A 22,696-nucleotide genomic window follows, 5' to 3' on the forward strand; every position below is an offset into this window, starting at 1 on the left:
TGTTTATTAGCTGCATGTGGCAAAAATCCCAAGATAATAGTATATTAAATGATAGTTTTTCTTATCTCACATAAATGAAGCCTGCAGGTAGTCAATCCAGGGATGACATCACAACCATAGACACTTACTCTTTTCTGTCTTACTGCTCTGCCATCCTTTTTTATTCTGGTGATTCTTTTTATTTTGTTTTATTTTATTTATTTTGTCACCCTCTATAGAGTGCCATAGCTTTATAGCTCACAGCAACATCAAACTCTTTGAGTTTAAGTGATCCTCTTCCCTCAACCTCCTGAGTAGCTGGGACTTAGGTGCTCACCACAACACCTGACTAGTTTTTCTATTTTTAGTAGTGACAGGGTCTTGCTCTTGCTCAGGCTGGTCTCAAACTCCTGAGACCAAGCAATCCACCTGACTCAGACTCCCAGAGTGCGGTGAGTGACCACACCCCACCTCTGCTATCCTTACAGTGGAGCTTGTGATGCAAGATGGATGCATGCACTCCGGCCATCTCATCCATATTCCAGGTAGCAGGATGAGGAAAAGATAAAGTTTTGCCTCTCCTCCCATGTCATATGTGATACTTCTACTTATTCTTATTGGCAAAAACTTGTTGGACACATGGTTGGCTCCTAGAGGAAGGGCAAGAGTCTGGAACTGTGATCTTACTCAGCTGACTGTGTGTCCAGTATACATCAGGAGTTTTATTACTAAGTAAGTATGGAAACCTAGAAACAATTAGCAAGCTCTGCTACAGACATCTAGGAAGAGTTGTATGAAGGCAGGAGAATATATGAATCAGGAGATACAGAAGCAGTCAGGGCAGGAGTTATGTATTTTGGAGTTGTCAGTCTACATAGACAGTATTTAAAGTTAGATGCATTAGTTTTCACTAGTTACCATAAACATGGTTGCTTAAAACAACACAAATTTATTATAGGTTGCAAGTCCCACATGAATGTCATTGGGCTAAGGTCAAGATGTCTTCAGGGCTGTATTCTTTTTGAAGACCCCAGGGGATTCCCACGTGTAATTCTCTTTTTCAGCGTCTGGAGGACAGCTTCATTCCTTGGCTATGGCCTCTTTGTTCTACTCCCTGCTCTCTAATTCTATGCAGCTGGGAAAGGTTCTCTGTTTTTAGAGACTCATGTGGTTAGATTGGGGCCACATGGAAAATCCGGGTTAGCCTCCCATCATGCAGATCTTGACATTAATCACATCTGCAAAGTTGAAATTGACCTTTAGGGTAAGATATTTACAGTACAATGTCATAGTACTTTAACAGGCAAAGCATATAATGGAGAAGAACAGAGGGCCTGGAACAAGCATGGCAGAATTTAGACTATAAATTTTAAAGGCGCCATTGAGGAGGAGGAGAAGGATTCAGCAAAAATCTCTTTGAGAAGTGATAGGACAACTAGCAAAGTCTGATGTCATTGAGCTCAATAGAGGAAAGTGTTTCAAGAAAGAGGCCAACTGAGAAGTCTAATGGTATTGAGAAATTTACTATGGCGAAGGCAAAGAAAGGCCCACTGGATTTGGCAACATTGTTGGTGACCTTGATGAGAACAGTTTCACTGAAAATGTTAACATGACAAGGGCAGCAAGGTGGCTGGTGGGGAGGTTGGAGGAGGAACTGAGAAAATGTGAGGCGGAAGAGCATAAATTAGCTATATAGAGTGTAATATGTACGGGCAGTAAGTATTGTGGAGAAAAATAAAGCATGGGGTCGAGAGATAAGGATTGTAGAGGATTTTCAGTATTAAATTAGATGACCACCAAATGCTTCTTGGAGAAGGTAGCATTTCACCACTGACTTCAAATAGGAGAGTGCGTGAGCCTTGCATCTATCTGGGAAGAGAGTTCTAGGTAGAGAAAGCAGCAGGTTTCTCTCTCTGTGCAAAAGCTTGAGCTCAGGACACAACTAAGGTGCTGAGCGACAAGAATGGCAGTGGGGCTTGGGCAGTGGGGGTTGGGAGGAGAGTATAGATTGCAGAGAGCTTTCTACAGGCCATAGAGAAGGCTTGGCATTTACTTTTAGCAAGGTGGGAAGGCATTTTGATGATTTCAGCAGGGGTGTGCCAAGCTTGCACATACTATTAAGTATGCTGTTCTGGCTGTTTTGTTTGGAACAGAATGAAATGCGGAGTGGATATGGGGAGGATGGATATAGGAATGCTAGTGTCAGGGGGAGAGGTGGTGGTGGCTTGGACTAGGGTAGTGGCAATGGGTTTGTGAGAAATGGATGGATTTTGTGTATATTTTGAAGGTAGAGCCAATGAGAACTTGATGACGGATAGGGATAAGATGTGAGATGTGGGAGAAGGAGTTACAAGGGTGACTCTGAAAGTTTTAGAATGGAGCAACTGGAAGAATAGAGTCATTTTTAACTGAAATGAGGAAGGGAAGCTGATTCTGAGTGATAATCACATCAATCTTGGATGCGCTGAAATTGCAATGTCTATGAGACAAGTAACTGTGTCTACCTGATACAGTTGAATACAGGAGTCTAGAAGAGAGTTTAGGCTTCAGGTATAAATTTGGACATGGTCAATACATGGACATTTTTGAAGATTTCCCAGATGTCTGAGTACAGAAGGAAGCAGTCCAAAGCCTAAATCTGGAAGCACTTCAACGTTTAGAGGTGAGGCAGATAGAGAAGAACCAGCAAAGGATCCTGCGGTGTGGTTGATGAGGAAAAGAAAAAGCAGAAAAAGTGGTGTTCTGGAAGCCAAGAGAAAATGTATTTCAAGAAGATAGATCAAATAAAATATCATTGAAGCTTTTAAGAATTATATGCTTAAAGAGCATTTCATTATGTGGGAGATTATTCACAAGCTAATCTTAAATATGAACAAGCTTGATAGAGTGTGATCTCTACATAAAAAACCATGTAAGCATGGTTCTAAAGTAGAAAAATTACATTAAAAAGGGACTGCTATTTCTTTGGGGTCAAGGAGTTGTGATTTTTTCTTTGTATGCTTAATTTAGATATTGCAAATTTTCTGGAGCGTATATTATGTGTTATGTTGATAAACATAGAATTATTATTTGAAAGGTATTTAAAATAATTACAGGTAAAAGGCAGATGGCCAGGGATAGTCTTATATATATATATATTTTTTTTTTTTGGTAGAGACAGAGTCTCACTGTACCGCCCTCGGGTAGAGTGCCGTGGCGTCACACGGCTCACAGCAACCTCTAACTCTTGGGCTTACGCCATTCTCTTGCCTCAGCCTCCCAAGCAGCTGGGACTACAGGCGCCTGCCACAACGCCCGGCTATTTTTTCTTTTTGTTGCAGTTTTTGGCCGGGGCCGGGTTTGAATCCGCCACTCTCGGCATATGGGGCCGGCGCCCTACTCACTGAGCCACAGGCGCCGCCCGGGATAGTCTTATATTTTAACCATAACAGGGATATACTGACTTCAAGGAGAGATTTTCTAACAACTTGTTCTCTTTAGGTATAGCATTTGTATTATTCAGGATTATTATTGACAAATGGCAGAAATCTGAGTCACCAAAACATCAAAGGAGGTTGGACATGGTGACTCACGCCTATAATTCTAGCACTTTGGGAGGCCGAGGTGGGAGGATGGCTTGAGGTCAGGACTTGCAGTGAGCTCTGAGGATGCCACACTCTAGCCCCAGCCACATGGTGGCTAAAGGAACAGAGCACTCTAATTGTCAGGCTGGGTCACTTGCCCATCCCTGTGGGGAGGGATTAGGGCAACATGACTGACTGGCTTCACTGGAACTACGTGGAACGGACCCCTTTCCTAAGTAAAGATTTCTGCCCAGGCCAATAAAATGATGACCCTCCGCTCTATTACTGGAAGGTACTGCTCGGCGTGTCTACTTTTTGCTGTAAGTGTTCTCATTCAGCCGGATTGAGTCTGGCACCTGAGTCATACTCGGGTGCTTCAAGAGGCATCACATTTATTTCTGGTCACAGGGAGTCCATTTGGTACATTTTTACTCTGGAGGTAAATAGCACTTCAGTCATTCAGTGACGTAAAAGCATAAGTGTGTTTCCTGAAATATGTAATTTACCAGGCATCACCCAGGTTTGGGAGAAATGAATGTGTTTATCACTTAGATTCTCATTACAAAGAGAGAAAAATGTAGAACTATCTGAGGCAAAATGTTTACTAGTCCCAAAGAATTACCCTTACAAAATTTTGCAGATGTCTATTGGTTAAATCATAAGGAAAGCTATTTGGCCAGGAGCCCCAGTTTTGTTCTGATGCCAGCTGTTAGGTGTCTGTGGTATGGGCTTTCTTGTTCCTAACTAGGGCATTCAGTGACCTGGACACTGCCACTTGGACTCTGAGGGTCTGAGGCAGAGGCATGCCCCTTCTCTTAACCTCACGCTAGTTCCCCCAAAACTTTCTGGGGGCAAAGGGAGATGGGGGAGAGTGATGGTTGAGGTACTTCCCAAGGGAGAGGAACACTTTGGACGAACTTTACCAAACCAGCACTATGAGAAAGCAGCCTATGGGAGGAAAGAAACACACCTAAAAGGAAAATAACAAGAACTGACTACCCAGAGGGTAGATCTTTTACAACCTTGCTCCTTTCAGTGAAAGCCGTATCTTTTTAGAGTCATGGACTAATTGTGTCTTTGGTCTTGGCCCATCTGGGGTTCTCTGTGTTTTGTGGTGAGTGACAGTGTGAGAGAAAGGAAGTCTCTAATCTTGATGGGATAAAATGGGTGGAACACATGCTTCCCTCCTCTGCACCCCGCGTTTGGCGGCCACAGATCAATTACTATGAGTGTGATGTGCTGTCCTCCTCAGTGTCCACCAGAAACAGCAAGTTCTCACCTTTGTGAAGCTGCTTTTTAAAATCAAATCATTGTTCCTTCTGTCCACCTGATAGTCATGATTCAGGCAATAAGCCTTGAGGGCAAGGCCCTTTATAGATATCTCAGATGGGGTCTCAGAAACCACTGAAATGGATCGGACAATCACTTCAATTTAGCTCTTTCTTCCTAAAGCTACAGTGCATACTGAGATAAAATTATTATTCTTGTTCTATTTTCTATCTTAAATTATGTTCAACTATGTATTCTGGGATGAGGTTGTACACTGTACATCAATATTCTGTTAAGACCTGCTGCATAATTTTGGAATAAAAAAGATAGTCACATTTTATTTGTACGTGGTAATCATTTGGGTTCCTATCTTCTCTTAAACAGGACATCCAGTATCTTCCTTTTGCAGCCCATTGCTATACCCATACCCTGCAGAGAAAGACTCTTAGACCAAAGAGGTTAGTTCTGCTTTAAACTGCCTGTGAAGCCGATCAGTCCAATATTGCCATTGCTTCCTGCTGCCACACAGCGTCCCTGTTGAAGCCTTGTCTGCCCTTTTTCAGGCAAGTCCATGTTCTGTAATGGAAATACGGTGGTCCTGGGTATTCTGCAGTGGTCAGGGGGTCAGCGTGATTCTTCATTCATACTCATGTGGTGGCCGTTACTCCTGGTGTACAAGAATATGGCAGGGTGTCTTGGTTCCAGGGCTCTTTCTGCCATGAATTCTTAGAAGAAGATTAGACAACTATATTTCTGGAACTTTTAGAAGAGACAGATTTATGGAATATGAGTTATTTCTTATGTCATTGTAGGTCCCTTGTAATCACGGTATTGTTTGATTATGTAAATAAAAAAAGTAAAGTAAAATGAAAAAGTTGAGACTATATCTTCAATTTCATCTTTATTTTATTTTTAAATATTGTAAAAAAGTCAAACTACATAGAAGAATCTTCTAATCGCACTCCTCTTATTTTTATTTTTTATTTTTTTATTTTTTGCAGTTTTTGGCCGGGGCTGGGTCTGAACCTGCCACCTCCAGCAGATGGGGCTGGTGCCCTACCCCTTTGAGTCACAGGTGCCGCCCTCACTCCTCTTATTTTATATCCTTTCAAATGTCTTCTTTGCATGTGCAAGTGTGTTTGTGAATGTGTACGATGGCACATCGGTGATATGTGATATACCTGGTATGTGTAATTGAAAAATATACAGATTGGTAATAGAATTCTACTGATGAATATAACAAAATTTAATTGGTCTCTTTTTTGAGAAACAGTTAAATAGTAGGATTGCAAGTGTTAAATTTCAAAGATACCACATTATGTGTCTAAAATAATACACTAATTTATATTCCCATCAACAACTTATTAGTGTTTTCCTCACATCCAAGATAGGATTCTTTAAATTGGCAGCTCTACCACTTTTATACCTTATGAATTACTAATTGGTTACTCCATTAAAACTCCATTAAAACTTGCATGTCACTGTAAAATAAATAAAGTTATTTTTCCAATGAAGATGTTTTTGAAAATTTCCTTTTCAAAGCCTAAAACTGTAGCAATATTTTTGGAAGCCACAATCTTGGTAAATCAAAGAATCCTTGATTTCCACGTGTAATATCTTCATTCCAGTTTGAGAATTCCTGCTTTTACCATTTCCATCCATGTTCATTTTAACTGCATTTTAGTGACTTGTTTCCAGATAATTTCTCTATAAAGATCAAATGTTTTTCTCTACATCATTTGCTATAAAGAAAAGGTAAAGGCTTGTGATGTGTTTGGAGAAACTATTTCACCTACTAATGTGCTGTGACAATTTATCATACAGGACTTGTGCAGAGCTGTGACTCATTGCCTCATGGAGGTCTTTACAGCTCTTGTGACTCCCAAGTACATGCACAGCTTGACTGCTTGATTTGCAAGCTTTAAATAATACCTATAAAAGAAGAGAAAATCATCGTATTCACATTACTTACTTTCTTTCCCATTTGTCCTTCCGTTGTTTATAATATCATTTCTAAACATACCCCGGGTTATATTGTTAAATCCTGCTTTGTGATCACAATCCTTGAGCGATTCTAGTCTTATTCCTATAGCTTGATGGGATGAATGCTCATCACCACCATCTGTTTTGCCTTTGTTATCTAGTTATCTAGCTCTTTGTTATCTAGCTCTTGGTTGGTTGGAGGTTGTTTCCTGGTGGTTTCTTTAAAAATGAGTAATGGGACTAATGGGACTAATGGGACCATATTCTCCAAGTACTTAATAGTTCAAAACCAGCTCTCTATTGTCTTTATACTTGAACAACATTTGATTAGTCTAAAATTCTTGTGTTACATTTTCTTTCCTTGAACACTGTAGGAATTGATTTAACCATTTTTGGGGGTTGAATATGGCCATGAAGAAGTTTGAGTTGAGCAACACTTTTAGATGTCTTAAGCTTTTAGATGTCCTTTTTTATATATCTTAAGATTTTTGTCTGAGCGCTCGAAGGATTCTTTTGTTTATTCGTACCTCGCAAGTTTACCAGTATATTTATTACTGTTGGTTAAGGTTCTCCTGGAGAATCATATGTTCTTTTTATCTGCAGATTAAATTCTTCTTGAATGTCTCTAAAATTTTCTCAAAGTATACTTTTACATGTTTTCCTTTTTATTTTGATTGTCTTCCTTAGAGACACCAGTTGTGAGTATGTCATCTTGCCTTTATTCACTTTTCTTTTTTATTTTAGTCACTTTTCTTGATCCTCCCTCCTTGTCTCTTCCTGTGTTTTAGCAGCATCTATTCTTGCTGTTCCAGTGTGGTCCAAGTTTCTGTGACTGCTTGGAAACAAGAAGCTTTCATGAGCTGGATCCTTTTCCACCTCCATTTGATGTACCGTTAATCTTTCTTGAGTTGTAGAAGCACTGCTTCAAGATTTTGTTTAAAGATTGCTTTATTAAGACATTTATATTCAGGCCATACATTTGGTCAAAATTTTAATCTCCATGGAAATCTTTTGGGAAGGGGAAGTATTCTTGCTCCACAGGTTGTTTTTATTCTAGTCTTTTCTTCCACTTTTCTTAGGGAATTTCTCCATCAGTCCTACAGGGCCAGAGCTCAGTCCTACTGGACTTATGTCTGGTTTGGTTAAGTTTCTCATCACACTCTGTGTGTGTGCACATGCATGTGGGTGCAATGAAAGAAAGAGGGTGAGGGAGGGAAAGAGGGAGAGAGGGAGAGGGGGAGAGAGAGAGAGAGAGAGAGAGAGAGAGAGAGAGAGAGAGAGAGAGAGAGATTGAGATTTTAATCATTGCTTCACCCTAGCCCACAGAAATTGATGCTGCAAGACAGTGATTGATGTGAATATTCTCCTGTAGTCAGCCCGCTCTACTCACTGACAGTCTGCTTTCTGATGTCTCATTCAGCCCTGCCTTTTCTGTGTCGAATGAGATTAGGAAAGCTCTCACCATCAGTGTGCCTATTGCATTCTGTTTGTTACAACAAAGGGATTGCTGGTCTTCTGTCGCATGATTTCCTGCTTCTTGGAAAAATGGATGGGGTCAGCTTTGTCTGAGATCCACAGGCTCAGGCATCCTCTCTGGGCATCTTCCCACGTGACTCTTAGATCTCCCCTGAGTTTGGCAGCCATTTATGGTGTTTCAAGGTTACAATAGACTACCGCTTTTGTTGAAAATGGAGCCTACATTTGTTCTAAATTTTTTTATGGTGTCATTGAAAGGAGAAAGGAACAAAATAGTCTGGCCTGCATATTTTGGACCGAATGTCTCTTTGTTGGATTGGGATGAGTCATGCTTAGAGCAGTCACAGAGATTGGATTTTCTTCCCTTAACAGTTCAATTTTGTGTCAAGGCTTTATCTTTCATTTCAAGGTTTTGATATTATGCTTTCTAAGCTTATGAAAACAGGTGAAATGGACATTTAAACATCAAGAAAAGTCTTCTGATTTTTTTGCCAAGTATAAAAAGACTAAAAGGAGAAGCTAGTGTCTCATAAGATATGAGTGCCCAAAGGTTTTGATATGGTATGATGTCTTCTCATAGCCACATTTAGTAAAATGGTTGTTTGTTTGATATGTTCCATTCAATGAGGGAGGTGGCTTTAATGACTCTCTAGAGTAGCGGTTAGCAAACTATGGCTCTGAAGCTAAATACTACTGGCTACCTGTTTTTTAAAAAAAAATGTTCTCTGTGAACAGCCATACTCATATACTTACATGTTGTCTATGGCTTCTTTCATGCTATAATGGCAGGGTCAAGTAGCTGTGACACAAATTATATATCCTGTAAATTCTAAGGTATTGATCCCTTTATGAAAAAAATTGCTGACCCCGACCCCTACTTTAGAAGAATGAATTCTCTCTCCTTACCATTTCTTAGACCTATTTTCTTTAATAGGGACCCTAAAAATAAATCAGAAACGCCCATCTCCTATTTATGTTCCCCTAGTACATAGTATGTAAAAGTTTGGCATATAAACAAACTTTTAAAATTATTGCTTAGCCACAGACTTGACCCCATTTTTGTATGCAATCAATTCACTTTTTGGAATATGTTAGAAAATTAAATTTGTAAAGATTTAATGGTAAAGAGCAAAGTCATATTTTACTGCTGTCTGTAGTCATCCTTTTTGATATTTAGAAGGCTGTGATGTAACATATTAATCTTTATAGCTATTGTAAGTACCCCAAATACTGTTAGTATTTATTTTGTGAGAAGATCACAATCCATGACTTTTAGAGTCACTTGCAGTTGACCCTAGTAGCCAACGACTGAATGGAAGATTGTGGAATATAAAACAATTTTATTCATCCAATCATGTCTTTCTCTTTGATTCTGTTTTTTTTAATTCTATTTCCAGGCACTTTTTTTCTTTTTGTAATCTGAAATTACAGTGATTATATTCTGATTGTATGTACTATTCTAAAAACAAAATAAAGCTTATGAAGAAGGCATCATTAATGACCCAGAAAAAGGGATGGAAACAACAGGCAGGGTCTAAAAACACGCAATGAGGTAGATTGCTGCGTTTGATTTTGTTGACTATGTACGTTTTTGTCTTTGTGTGAATGATGCTGGTTGAGTTTAAATTTTGCTTTTTTGTTTTAAATTTCAACCTTTGCTCCTCTTGATCTTTTCTGAATCCAATCAGCTCTGGAGATTGGATGAGAACTGGAGGGCGAGGGCAGAGGCTCTGTGCACAGCAGGCATTAGGCCCGTGCACTGTGACTGAAATATGCTAGCTCCTCTCAGCTCTGGAGATTGGATGAGAACTGGAGGGCGAGGGCAGAGGCTCTGTGCACAGCAGGCATTAGGCCCGTGCACTGTGACTGAAATATGCTAGCTCCTCTCAGCTCTGGAGATTGGATGAGAACTGGAGGGCGAGGGCAGAGGCTCTGTGCACAGCAGGCATTAGGCCCGTGCACTGTGACTGAAATATGCTAGCTCCTCTCACTGCAGCTGATAAATGAGCTGCCTTTTACATGGAAACATGCTTGCTCAGACCCCGAGTCAGCTTGAAATCCCTCAATACCCAGGGATGTCTTTCTCTATTGCATTTGCATTGGGCTGCTGGAATTTGATCATCTCTTCTTCCTTCAATGACACTTATTTTAGTGACACCTACTGAGTCAAGATCACAGCTCCAGGTTGTTGAAAACAGTATGTCACAGCCAGTGTTTTCTTAGATATCACATTGTACATCCCATGGATAGGGCTGCTAGAGAAGATGTCCGTCTACTTGATAGCTCAGTCACCAACTACCATTTGCTTTCCTACTTCTGAAAAGCATGCAAAAATTGGAAGTATCTAAGCATCCTGTGGGATTATATAACTTAACTGATATAATTTTTTGTGTGTATTATGTTTGCCCACATAGATATCCAGTTATACTGGGGTTATACACCTTTATTATATTTAAGAATTTATAAGTTGGAAAAAAAAGCTTGAGGGCAGCGCCTGTGGCTCAAAGGAGTAGGGCACCAGCCCCATATGCTGGAGGTGGTGGGTTCAAGCCTGCCCCCTGCCAAAAATTGCAAAAGAAAAAAAAAGAAAGCTTGATAACTAGGATCTATAGAGAATTCAAATTAATCAACATAAAAAGAGCCAATATAATCCCTTATATCACTGGGAAAGAGAAATGAATAGAACCTTCTCTAAAGAAGATAGATGAATAAGCATATGAAAAAATGCTCATCATCCCTAATTATCAGAGAAATGAAAATCAAAACCACTCTGATATATCACCTAACCCTAGTGAGAATGGCCAACATCACAAAATCTCTAAACTGTAGATGTTGGCATGAATGGGGAGAGATGGGAACACTTCTGCATTTCTGGTGGGACTGCAAACAATCAACCTTTTTGGAAGAAAGTATGGAGAATCCTCAAAGAACTCAAACTAGACCTCCCATTTGATCCTGCATCTACCCAGAAGAAAAAAGTCTTTTAATCATAAGAACATTTGCATTAGACTGTTTATCGCAGCTCAATTTACAATTACCAAAATATGGAAACAGCCTGAATGCCCATCAACCCAGGAATGGATTAACAAGCTGTGGTATATGTATACCATGGAATACTATTCAGCCATTAAAAAGATGGAGACTTTATATCCTTTGTATTAAACTGGATGGAAGTAGAAACACATTCTTCTTAGTAAAGCATCACAAGAAAGGAGAAGCAAGAATCTTATACACTCAATTCTGATATGAGGACAATTGATGACCTAGTACACAATGAGGGGTCGGGGAAGGGGGTGCAGGGAGAGGGAAGGAGGGAGGTGGGTGGGGGGTCATGGGGTATGACACCCCTCTTGGGGATGGGACACAAGTACAAGAGGGACTTTACCTAACAAATACAATCAGTGTAACCTGGTTCTTTGTAGCCTCAATGAATCCCTAACAATTGAAAAAAAAAAAAAAGAAGTCTCAGTACAAAAAGAAAAAAGAATTTATAAGTGGTTTCTATTACATTTATATTCATGTCTTAGAGTCAAGGAAGGGAGGGAGATGAATGAATTCTTTTTGAACAATGTGCCAAGCATTATGCTTTACATATATATGTTACATAATCCTGGCAACAACTCTGCAGGAGAGGTGGAATAGAATCTGTGGCCAGATGCTCCTCAAAGAAGTCAAGAGATGTGCTGAGTTGACCTCATAGGCCATGCTGGGACTGGAATCTTAGTGCCTATATTTGCTACTCCTTCCTTCTCTATCACCTTTTCTTTCAACTATGTATTTTTTTTTTAATTTCAGAATATTACAGGGGTACATATATTTTAGTTACATAATTTGCTTTTGTACACTTTTAGTCCAGCTTATAAGTATGGTCTTCATCCAGAATATCTGCATTGCATGAGTTATATTATGAATTTACCCATCCCTTCCTTTCCCCTTCCATCTACTTGATTTCCATTGAGTTTTACTTCTATATGTGCACATAAGTGTTGATCAAGTAGTTCAAATTCAGTATTGAGTACATATGGTATTTGTTTTAGCATTCTTGTAATACTTAGAAGAATGGTTTCCTTTATTATCTTTCGCTATGTATTTTAAATTTTATTATGTCTTGGCTTTAAAATTATAAACTTCCTATTAATTCTTATTTGTTTTGTGGTGGGATTTTAGATATATTTTTCTTTTTATTATATTGCTGTAGACTATGTTGCAGTAAAATGCACACAAGCATATAGCCCAGTTAGTTTTCCTCAACTGAACATCCTCATGTTATGAGCACCCAGACTGAGAAACAGAAACATCCAAGGATATCAGAAAACCTCTTTATTCTCTTTTTTGGTTACTTTCCTCCCCCCTCTCCATGGGTAATCTCCTATCCTGACTTCTAACAACAAAAATGAGTTTTGTTAGTACTTGAATTTTATGTTGATGGAATCATACAGTAGGTACTCTTCTATGTTTGGCTACTTTTTCTCAATATTTTGTTTGTGAGATTCATCTTTATTATTGCACAGAGCTGTAGATTGTTTTATAACATTCCATTGTGTGAATGTACCCCAAACAGGTTTTGGCTAGTTTCTAGTTAGGGCTATTTGGAATAGTGCTATTGTTAGATTAGTTCATGTGTTTGGTAAATATAAATGTTCTTTTCCATTGGCTATAAACCTAGGTGTGGAATTTCTGTTTTTTTTTTTTTTTTTTTAAAGAACAGGTTTAGTGGGGATACTGTCTTTTTTGCGTATTGCTATAAAGGAGTATCCGAGGTTGGATAATTGATAAAGAAAAGAAGTTTATTTGGCTTGCTGTTCTGCAGGCTGTACTAGAATCATGGTGCCAACATCTGCTTCAGACAAGGGTCTCAGAAGCTTCTACTTATGGCATGAGGCAAAGGGGACCAGTGTATACAGATCACATGATGAGAGAGGAAGTGAGAGAGAGGGAAGGGAGGTACTAGACTCTTTTTTAACAACCAATTCTCCTGGAAATTAACAGACTGAGAGCTCACCACCATGAGGATGGCACCAAGTCAGTGATGAGGGATCTATCCCCCTGACCTAAACGTCTTCCATTGGGCCCCACCTCCCACACTAGGGAGGGATCAGATCTCACAGAGAAGTTTGGAGGGTCAAATGTCCAAACTATAGCAGGTGCTCAGTCACTGATTTATTCAACATGTATCTCTGAAGATTTTTCAAAATGCATATGCCTGAATTCTATCTTAGAGATTTAAATTCAGGTCCCCCATGTGAAGTAGGGCCGAGTTTTCTTTATTGAAGCAAAGTAAAACTTTATGGAAATTGAGTTGTGTAGTGGAAATTGAGAATTCATTGATTTTTTTCTTGGCAAACAATGTTAAATATTCCTGAGAGATCTTTTCCACATCCCTACAAGGGTATGTGTGTATGCATATGTGTATGTATGTTACCTAACGATACTTTAAAAAAAAGATGATACAAGTCCATGATTTCTTCTTATTTTAGCTACTTATTTTCTGTTATTACTTTCACTTTTTAAAAAGAAGAATAAAATATATTAACCCAATTTAGTTCTATCCAGTGTTTACTTTAGTGCCTGCTGTGTGTTCAGCTCCCAAGGGGTTTGGTGTTTTCCTACAGCAGGTGTTTTATCAGACCAAGGAATTCAATTGTTTTTATTATAAAAGTAATCTCTACTGTTTGTTAAAAAATATCAAGCTATAGAGAGCTATATGAAATAAAAATGAAAGTTCTGTTTTTTTACACCCCCCACCCCCCAGGCTTACTTCCCAGAACCACTCCTTCATCTTCCTCCATTCTGTCAGTGGAAATGAGGTGTTGGACTTTTTTTGGTATATGGCACTCAAGTTTGTGGCCTTAGGCTAGTCAAATCATTCTGAGCCCCAGTTTCCTATTCTATAAAATGGGGTGGTAATACTGTATAGGATTACTGTGAGGATTAAATGTGACAACTTCTGGAAAGTATCAAGTATACTACCTGCCATGAAATAGGTAGTTAATAAACAGAGCAATTAGGAGGATACACCTAATAGTGACTAATAATCTGCTTTCAGAACAAAGGAGGGTACTCTGCATGATTCCTCCAGGCAGTATTGCTCACCTTATTAATAGGTCTGTTTCATTTTAATCCTATTTCCACATAAGCAGAAGCAAGTTGGAAGCTTATCCCATTCACAGAAAATGTCAGAGATAATGTTTTTGTAATTTGCTCAGTTACAAATATACCAATCTGTTTGGAGGTAAATTTTCTGGAGTCCAGACATCTCTTAGTGTCAGGGATATGACAGAATTCCATTCTTATATTCATGGTTTCTGTGGCATAATGCAGTTTTGTTTGTAGGTCCCTATTCAAATGACATTTTGTAGTGTCATGGTACAAATAAAAGGTCCCTAATTTGCAAAATACTGTGTTGCATTTGATTTCTTCCATTCTCCATTGAACTCATTCCTGACACTTTCCAAAGGGCTGTATACCGCAGCCTATGAGAGAGTTCTGTGAGGCGCCTTGTTAATTTCACAGTGAGGGATCAGGTTTACACACACAACCCGTAAATACCACCTCACTAGTTTCACTTTAAGGGAATAATTTTTTCTGATGTATTTTACATGTCCCGATGCGTGCTTACTCATTTACAACTGTGAGGTGGCATGCAGTTTACACCCCCCAGGACCAGGACATTTGTGGTCTTCTCACTGCCTGTGAGGAGCGTGGGCTCTGTGGTCCTATTTTATAAATGTAGCCCAATGTGTTAACAGTGCGAGCACCCTGCGTTGAATAGACCAAATGGTTACATCAGTGGGTGAGTACTCCTCACTACATACAATAGTGTTCTGGAACGTTTGTGGCTAAGTTTTGTAAATTTGAATTTCATAAGATAGAAAGGTAATTGCTATTTTAAGCAAACTTGAGATAAATGCTTTTGAGAGGATTGTTTTTCAAATGGAGTCATTCCTCTGCTTTGTAAGAAGGGATCAGAATCACCTTTTGCATTTAATTGTGGTCCCCACTCAGAGCTAAAATAAACATGCGGAAAAGGAGAACTAGGTTTCACCTGCAGTCCCCACTGCCCAGTAATAGAAATTGATCACCACTCCTGGTGTCCAGCCTGAGAAGCAGATATGCTCTACACAGTCACATTGTTCTTAAACATTTCTCCTTTTGTTTTTTGATCTATTGAACGTGAGTTAATTTAAGGAAAGTGAAGGAGGCTTAAAACAGCTTGGTACAATTCCGGGGAAAACAATTCACAAGATTTTCCCACTGAAAATGAGAAATTTCAGTCCAAAAGGTTGAACAGAATCAATCTGAGCAGGTGCAGTGTTTACAATTGTAATCAATACTGGCGATGGTGTGAATATTTCCATAAATTAACTGCCTCATGCTGTGTTATCCTAAAAAACTTGTGTCCCGGCACAACTCAAAACAAAAGAAAATCTACCTGTGATGGATCCTGTACATTTTAAAAAAGACTGTATGTTTTCAGAGCAGTTTTGGGTTCACAGCAGAATTGAGAGGGAAGTACAGAGTTTCCAGGTACCTCCTGCCCCAGCATGCAGTCTTCCCCACTGTCAATTATACCCAAAATTCTGTGGGTCTGGACCGAAGTGTAATGACATGTGTCCTTCCTTACAAGGAAGGTGTCACACCAAGTACTCTCACCACTCTAAAAGTCCCCTTTGCTCTGCCTGTTCATCCCTCACCCACAGCCCCTGCAACACCCCATCTTTTTGTCTTTTCTAGGATGTCATACAGTTAAAATCATTCCATATTCACTTAATACGTATTTAATGTTTCTCTGTGTCTCCTCATGGCTTAGTAGCTTATTTCTTTTTAATGCTGAATAATATTCTGTTTTCTGGATGTACTGTAGTTTATTTACCTAATGAAGGAAATCTTAATTGCTTCCAAGTTTTGGCAACTATGAATTAAGCTGCTTTAAACATCCACTGCAGGTTTTTGTGTGGATGTAAGTTTTCAAGCACAATTGCTGGAACATCACAGTAACAGTACATTTAGTTTCACTCTTTTTTAATATTCCACTTTGTTCTGAGAGTTGAGGCAATTTGGAACATGCCCATCTTGTTTAGAAATGGTTTGGTATCAAAAATAGAACTTATCAAAAGTAGCTTAAGCCCAAGGTGATACCTGAACTTGGTCTTCTCCCCTGGCTGGCTAGCCAAATATGATACCGGTTTGCGAATGCATGGAAGGACCACAGACCAGTGGTAAGACAGGATTTATTCACAGAAACAAAGAATAGAAATGCTCCTAGCAGAGAGAACCCAACTGGGGAACAAGCTCTCTTGCTCTCTGGGGGAAGTCTGTCCTTGCGCTCTCTGCTCAGGGGTTTATATAGTCTCAGGGGGTTGTTTAGCTAGAACTCAATGTTGACTTTTAGGGCATGGGTCTTCATCAGTTATCTCTAGTTGTCCAATTGGCGTTCTGCCGGAGCTCTCAGGCCCTGGAAAGTCACATGAGGAGCCAGCAAGGCGCCATTCTTGAAATTGACCAGCCAGAAGTGCAGGGGGAGTAGACAGCAAGGCGCCAGTGTCTCCCCAGCAGGCATTGGCCCTTCCAGCAAGCTGGTTCCTGCTGCCTCTGCAGCATCAGCACCGCCAGGGCTAAGGCAGCTCGTCTTGGCGCCACCTGTCCTGCATCAAAGGGATAGTTAGCTGAAAGCACACAGGGTCTCACAGATCCAGAGGGTGGTTAGTACCGTTCTGCCTCCCAGGAGGTGGGATTTGGAATTCCCCTGCTAGGAGGTGTCCAGGCCACCCTCTCTGCAGATGGCTCCTTTCCCTTACTTAGGTATTCTTATCTCCCTTGCTGCATTAACTTCATTCTCCAATCAGTGATGGCAAAAGGTTTTTTAGTGCTTTGCCTGGTCCAACATCATCTTCCCAGTCTCTGCTCTAAATCATCTCTGGCTCAATCCTCCCCCCCGCCCCCCACACCTGTTTTATTTTTAAATTTAACTTTTTTGAGACTATTGTAGATTCATATTTAGTTGTAGGAAGTAATACAGAGAGATCCTACCCTTTACCCAGGTCCCCCCATTGGTAACATCTTGCAAACTGATGGTACAATATCGAATCTGGGTATTGACTTTGACATAGTCAAGAAACAAAAAATTTCTATCAGCACAGAATCCCTTGCTGCCCTTTTACAGTCACGCTTCCTTCTCTCTCCACCCCTTCTTTATCCCTGCCAACTGCTAATCCAGTCTGCATTATTATAACTTTGTCATTTCAAGAATGGTATGTAAATGGAATCATACAGAATATAACCTTCTGGAATTTGCTCTTTCACTCAGGATGATTCATGGGAAATTTAAACTTTTTTTTTAGTGTATCGGTAGTTCCTTTTTATTGCTGTGTAGTATTCTGTGCTATGCCACAGTTTGTTTAACCATTTACTTGTTGAAGGATGCCTGGATTGTTCCCACTTTTTCTGATGTTACAAATAAAACTGCTATAAACACTCGTGTATTAGCATGAACATAAGCTTTTATTTTTCTGTGATACACAGTAACATGATTACTGGGTTATAAGGTGGTTGCAAGTTTAATTTTTTAAGAAGCTGCCTAACTCGGCCATGGTAGCTGTACATTTTACATTCACACGAGTAACATGTGAGTGACTTGGTTTGTCTGTGTCCTTGCCAGCTTTTAGTTCCTGTTACTATTCTTAATTTTAGCCATTCTGATCGCTGTCTAGTGACATTTCACTGAGCTTTTAATTTTCATTTCCCTAGTATTTAATAATATGATGCATATTTTTCTGTGTTTTCCATCTTTATATCTTCTTAAATGAAATGCCTGTTTATATCTTTGCTCATTTGCATGCAGTATGTGCGCACACATGTGTTTCTGAGACTAGGCCTCACTCGCTGCCTGGACGAGAAAGCAATGCAATGGCGTTATCATAGCTCAACTGCAACCTCAAATTCCTGGGCTCAAGTGATCTTGCTTCAGCCTCCTGAGTAGCTGGGATTACAAGTGTACACCTCCACATCGGCTCATTTTGTTTATTTTTTGTAGAGATGGGGTTGTCCTCTTGCTTAGGCTGATCTTAAACTCCTTGCTTCAAGTGATTCTCCCACCTCAGCTTCCCTAAGTGCCAGAATTACATGCACTAGTCATTGTACTCAGCCTCTTTTGCCCATTTTAAAAAAGATTATTTAGGTTTTTGTTTTTACCACTGAGTTTTGAAAGTTCTTTAGATGATAGTCCTTTGGCAGATATGTGGCTTGCAAATATTTTCTCCTGCCTCTATCCTATTAATGGGACTTTTTATAGAAAAAAATGTTTTTAGTTTTGATGAAACAGACTGTAACAGTTTTCTTTTTACACATCATGAGTTTTGTGTTAAGTTTATAAACTCTTTACCCAGTCCTACACCTCAAAGATATTCTCCTGTTTTTTGCTAAAGGTTTTACAATTTTACATTTAGATGTGTCTGGAAAACATTTTCAGTAATGTTTGTGTAAGTTATGGGGCTTAAGTAGATGTTTATTTTTTGCCTATACATCCTCATGTGCTCTAGCACTATCTGTTGAAAAGGGCATCTTTCCTCCATGGACTGATTTTTGTACCTTTATCAAAAATAAGTTGACTCTGTTTTTGTAAGACTACTTCTGAGTTCTTTATTATGTTTCATTATCTGTGTTTCTGTCCCTCTACCAATACCACACATTAGGATTACTGTAGATGTAACAATTCTTTAAATAAAGTAAAATGATCAATAATAACTTTTTTTTTTTGTTGAGACAGGGTCCCACCCTATGCCCCTGAGCAGAGTGCAGCGGGCGTGGTAGCTCACCACAACCTCAGACTTGGGCTGCGGGCACCCCGCTGCCTCAACCTCCGGAAGCCCCTGGGATTACAGGCGCTCGCCGCGGCGCCTGGCTGGGTTTTTCCATTTTTTTCACGAGTCGGGGTCTCACTGTCGCTCAGGCGAGTCTCGAACTCCTGAGCTCAAGCGATTCTCCCTCCTCAGACTCCCACAGTGCTGGGATTACAGGCGTGAGCCACCGCGCCCGGCGATCACTGATAACTTTATGTTTCAGGTATTTTACAGTATTCTAATTTTTTGCCTTTCCATATCCATTTTCCAATAATCTTACCTTTTTCTACAAAATTATTGCAGAGATTTTGAAAGAAATTGTAACTCAATTTGTATATCAATTTGGGAGAGTTACCATTTTTAATAATTAAGAATATTCCAATTCATAAACATGGTTTATCTCTGCATTTATCAGTGTTTTGTGGTTTTTAGCATGCAAGTCCTGTACATGTTTCCTTGAATTTATACTTAAATACTTAAGTGTTTCATGTTTGTTTTGAGTGATTATAAGCAATATTGCATTTTCAATTTTGGTTTTTCTTCTATTCATTGCTAGTATATATAAAAAAGATTGATTTTTGCATCTTTCTCTTATATCTTGTGACTTTGCTAAACTCATGTCTTTCTTTGTGGAGTATTTTGTGAAGATTCATGGGAGTTTCTGCATAGATAGTCATGTCATTTACAAATAGGGGTTCTTTTATTTTTTTTCTTTTCAGTCTGTGCCTTTTCTTTCCTTCTCACATTGGCTAGAATTTGCAGTACTATGTTGAATCAGAGTGGAGAGAGTGGATACTTTTACCTCATTCCTGTCTTTCAGCCCTACATATAACATTAATTATAGGTATTTCAAGTATAACATTAAGTATAATGCAGCTAAAGACTCTTTATCAAGTCAAGGGGGCTCCATTTTCTTCCTGGTTTTTGATAGATTTTATCATGAATGGATATTGAAGTCAAATGCTTTCACTGCATCAACTGACATGATTTTGTGATTTTTCCTTCTTTAGCATGTTAGTAAAGTGGATTGAATGATATTTTTAATATTAAAACAGCCTTGCAACCCTAGAGTAATTGTAATTTAGTCATGGTGTATCATTCTTTTTGTATTGCTGAATTTTATTTACTAATATTTTTTAAGAATTTTTGGGGGTATGATGGGAAGATGGCGGATGGAAGCCAGCTTTCCACAGAGGCTCCCATCCTGAAGGAGAGTTAGGGGACAAAAATTTAGCAAGTAACCTGATAGATTCGAGCAACACCAAGCGAGAAAGTTGAAGAACGCACATCAACTCCGCTGAGGAGAGCTGCGACCACAAGGAAGCAAACAAAAGGTACAAAACCCATCACCAAGCGGACGGGAGTCCCCTCTCCCCCACCTGATCGGCTTAAGGGCCCCACAAACAAAAGGGCAGAAATCAAAGGCCATCCCACTACACTTCACGGGAGAGACCTACTACAAACTGGACCTACCTCCCTTACTAGGATGCCTAGGCGTTCTCCTGCCAGGCACAAAACTGTATAAATCTGTAAATATCCTTTGCTGGCAACTCTGAGCACCCAGCACTTCCCTCCACTCTCTCTGAGGTCTGAAAGCCTGTCCCCCAGGAGTTTGGATTCGTGGGTTACTCCTAAAGGGGAGAGGACAGTCCCCGAGCTGCAGCTGGTCAGCGCTGATTCTGGGGCATGGGAGAGAGGTGAGGACAGTCAGTGGAGGGAGACCCTCACCAGGGCGGGGCTTCCCTGAGGCGAGGTGCAGCAGCCCTCCTTGGGCAACAATACAACCAGGCATATATCTGAATCGAACTCGGTACCAGCTGCTCTGAGCTCCTGGCGCTCCCCCCGCCTTCGCTCTATGGTCCAGAGACCTGAGCGCCTGCCGTGTGACCGGGCAGGGAGCCGGGTGGAGCTGAGTCTGTTTTTCGCTGCCTGGCAGTTCTGGACTCCAACCGCTCCCTCCACCCCGCCCCCACTCTGAAGCCTGAAGGTTTGTGCTGCGACAGTACAACTGGGTGAGAGACTGGTAGAAACTGAATTTGCTCGCTGTCGACCGGGCTCCCTACGGCTCGGAGCCCCTGCTGGCTCTGAGCTCTCGGCACTCCCCCGCCCCTCGCTCTGTGGTCTGGAGACCTGAGCGCCTGCCGTGTGGCTGGGCAAGGAACTGGGTGGATCTGAGTCTGTTCGCTGCCCAGCGGTTCTGGGATCCAGCCACTCCCCCCACCCTGCCCTCACTCTGAAGCCTGCAGGCTTGGGCTGTGGCGGTGCGGTGGAGCCAAAGATTGGGAGAAATTGAGTGAGCTTGCTGCCGGCAGCTCTAGGCTCCCAGCACCCCACCACACCCTCACTCTGGGATTTGGAGGCCTGTCCCCCGGGAGTCCAGATTCTTGAGGGATTTGTCGGGGCGTGGATAGTGCCCGAACTGTGGCTGGTTGGTCCTGACTCTGGGACACACGAGTGAGGCTGGGGGAGACCCACATCAGAGAGGCAGCTCCCTGAGGCAGCTGAAGCCATACCCCCTGCCTCCCTGGGCAACCAGAGGAGGTCACCCCTGAGTATAGGATTTGCCTGAGGTGACTCACAGACCCCGGAAACATCCAGGGTAGGGCCGACTCAGAGAACTGAGACTTCAACCCAGAGTAAGTGCTTCACTGAGGTCAAACAGAAGCCAGCTGACAATAAGTCAGAACCACTCAGTCCCACCACACCAGACAGGGCCCCAGTCTCTCAGGCTACAACACTGAACGGGCCCTCAACAAAACCCTAGGGGAAAAATCAAAGGGAGTAAAACAACCATGGGGCGGAATCAGTGGAAAATCTCCGGTAACATGAATAACCAGAATAGATCAACCCCCCCAAGGAAAGAAATGGCAGATATAATTGAAGATCCCATTCATAAACAACTGGCAGGCATGTCAGAAATCGAATTCAGAATTTGGATTGCATACAAGATTGATAAAATGGAATTAGGAATCTAAGGAGAAATTCAAAAGTTGTCTCAAGAATTTAACAAATTTAAAGACAAAACCACCAAAGACTTAGATACACTGAAGCAAGAATTTGCAGCCCTTAAAGATATGAAAAATACAGTAGAATTCCTCAGCAACAGAATGGAGCAAGCAGAAGAAAGGATTTCTGGCATCGAAGATAAAGCCTTCGAATGCTCCCAAACTCTCAAAGAGGAAGAGAAATGGAGAGCAAAAACTGATCTTTCTCTTAGAGAACTCTGGGATAATTCAAAGAAGGCAAATATATGAATAATAGGAGTTCTGAAAATGATGAAGTGGCATCGATGGGCACAGAGGCCCTTCTGCATGAAATTATGAAAGAGAATTTTCCAGACATGCCTAGAGATTCTGAAATTCAGATAGCAGACAGTTTCAGAACTCCAGCACGATTCAGCCCCAGTAAGTCATCCCCCAGACATATCATAATTAGCTTCACTGAAGTCAACATGAAGGAGAAAATTCTCAAGGTTATCAGGCAAAAGAAAGCCATTACTTACAAAGGTAAGAACATTAGAATGACTGCAGATCTCTCTGCTGAAACTTTTCAAGCCAGAAGAGGGTAGTCATCGACTTTTAATCTCCT

The 22,696-nt window shown here is 40.6% G+C and overlaps 1 long non-coding RNA gene across 2 annotated transcripts in view; it reads left to right on the forward strand.

The window, feature by feature from the left end:
* Positions 1-22,696, forward strand: part of LOC128566554 (uncharacterized) — a 105,536-nt gene that overhangs the window by 8,609 nt on the left and 74,231 nt on the right. Inside the window, exon 3 of one of the 2 annotated variants that reach the window (XR_008374587.1) lies at positions 5,196-5,269. This is a non-coding gene — a long non-coding RNA (uncharacterized LOC128566554). Of the gene's footprint in view, positions 1-5,195; positions 5,270-5,816; positions 5,887-22,696 lie in introns of those variants that run through there. The other variant, XR_008374588.1, reaches the window with a different exon arrangement.

This window comes from Nycticebus coucang, chromosome 15, assembly GCF_027406575.1.
Source record: "Nycticebus coucang isolate mNycCou1 chromosome 15, mNycCou1.pri, whole genome shotgun sequence".
NCBI lineage: Eukaryota > Metazoa > Chordata > Mammalia > Primates > Lorisidae > Nycticebus > Nycticebus coucang.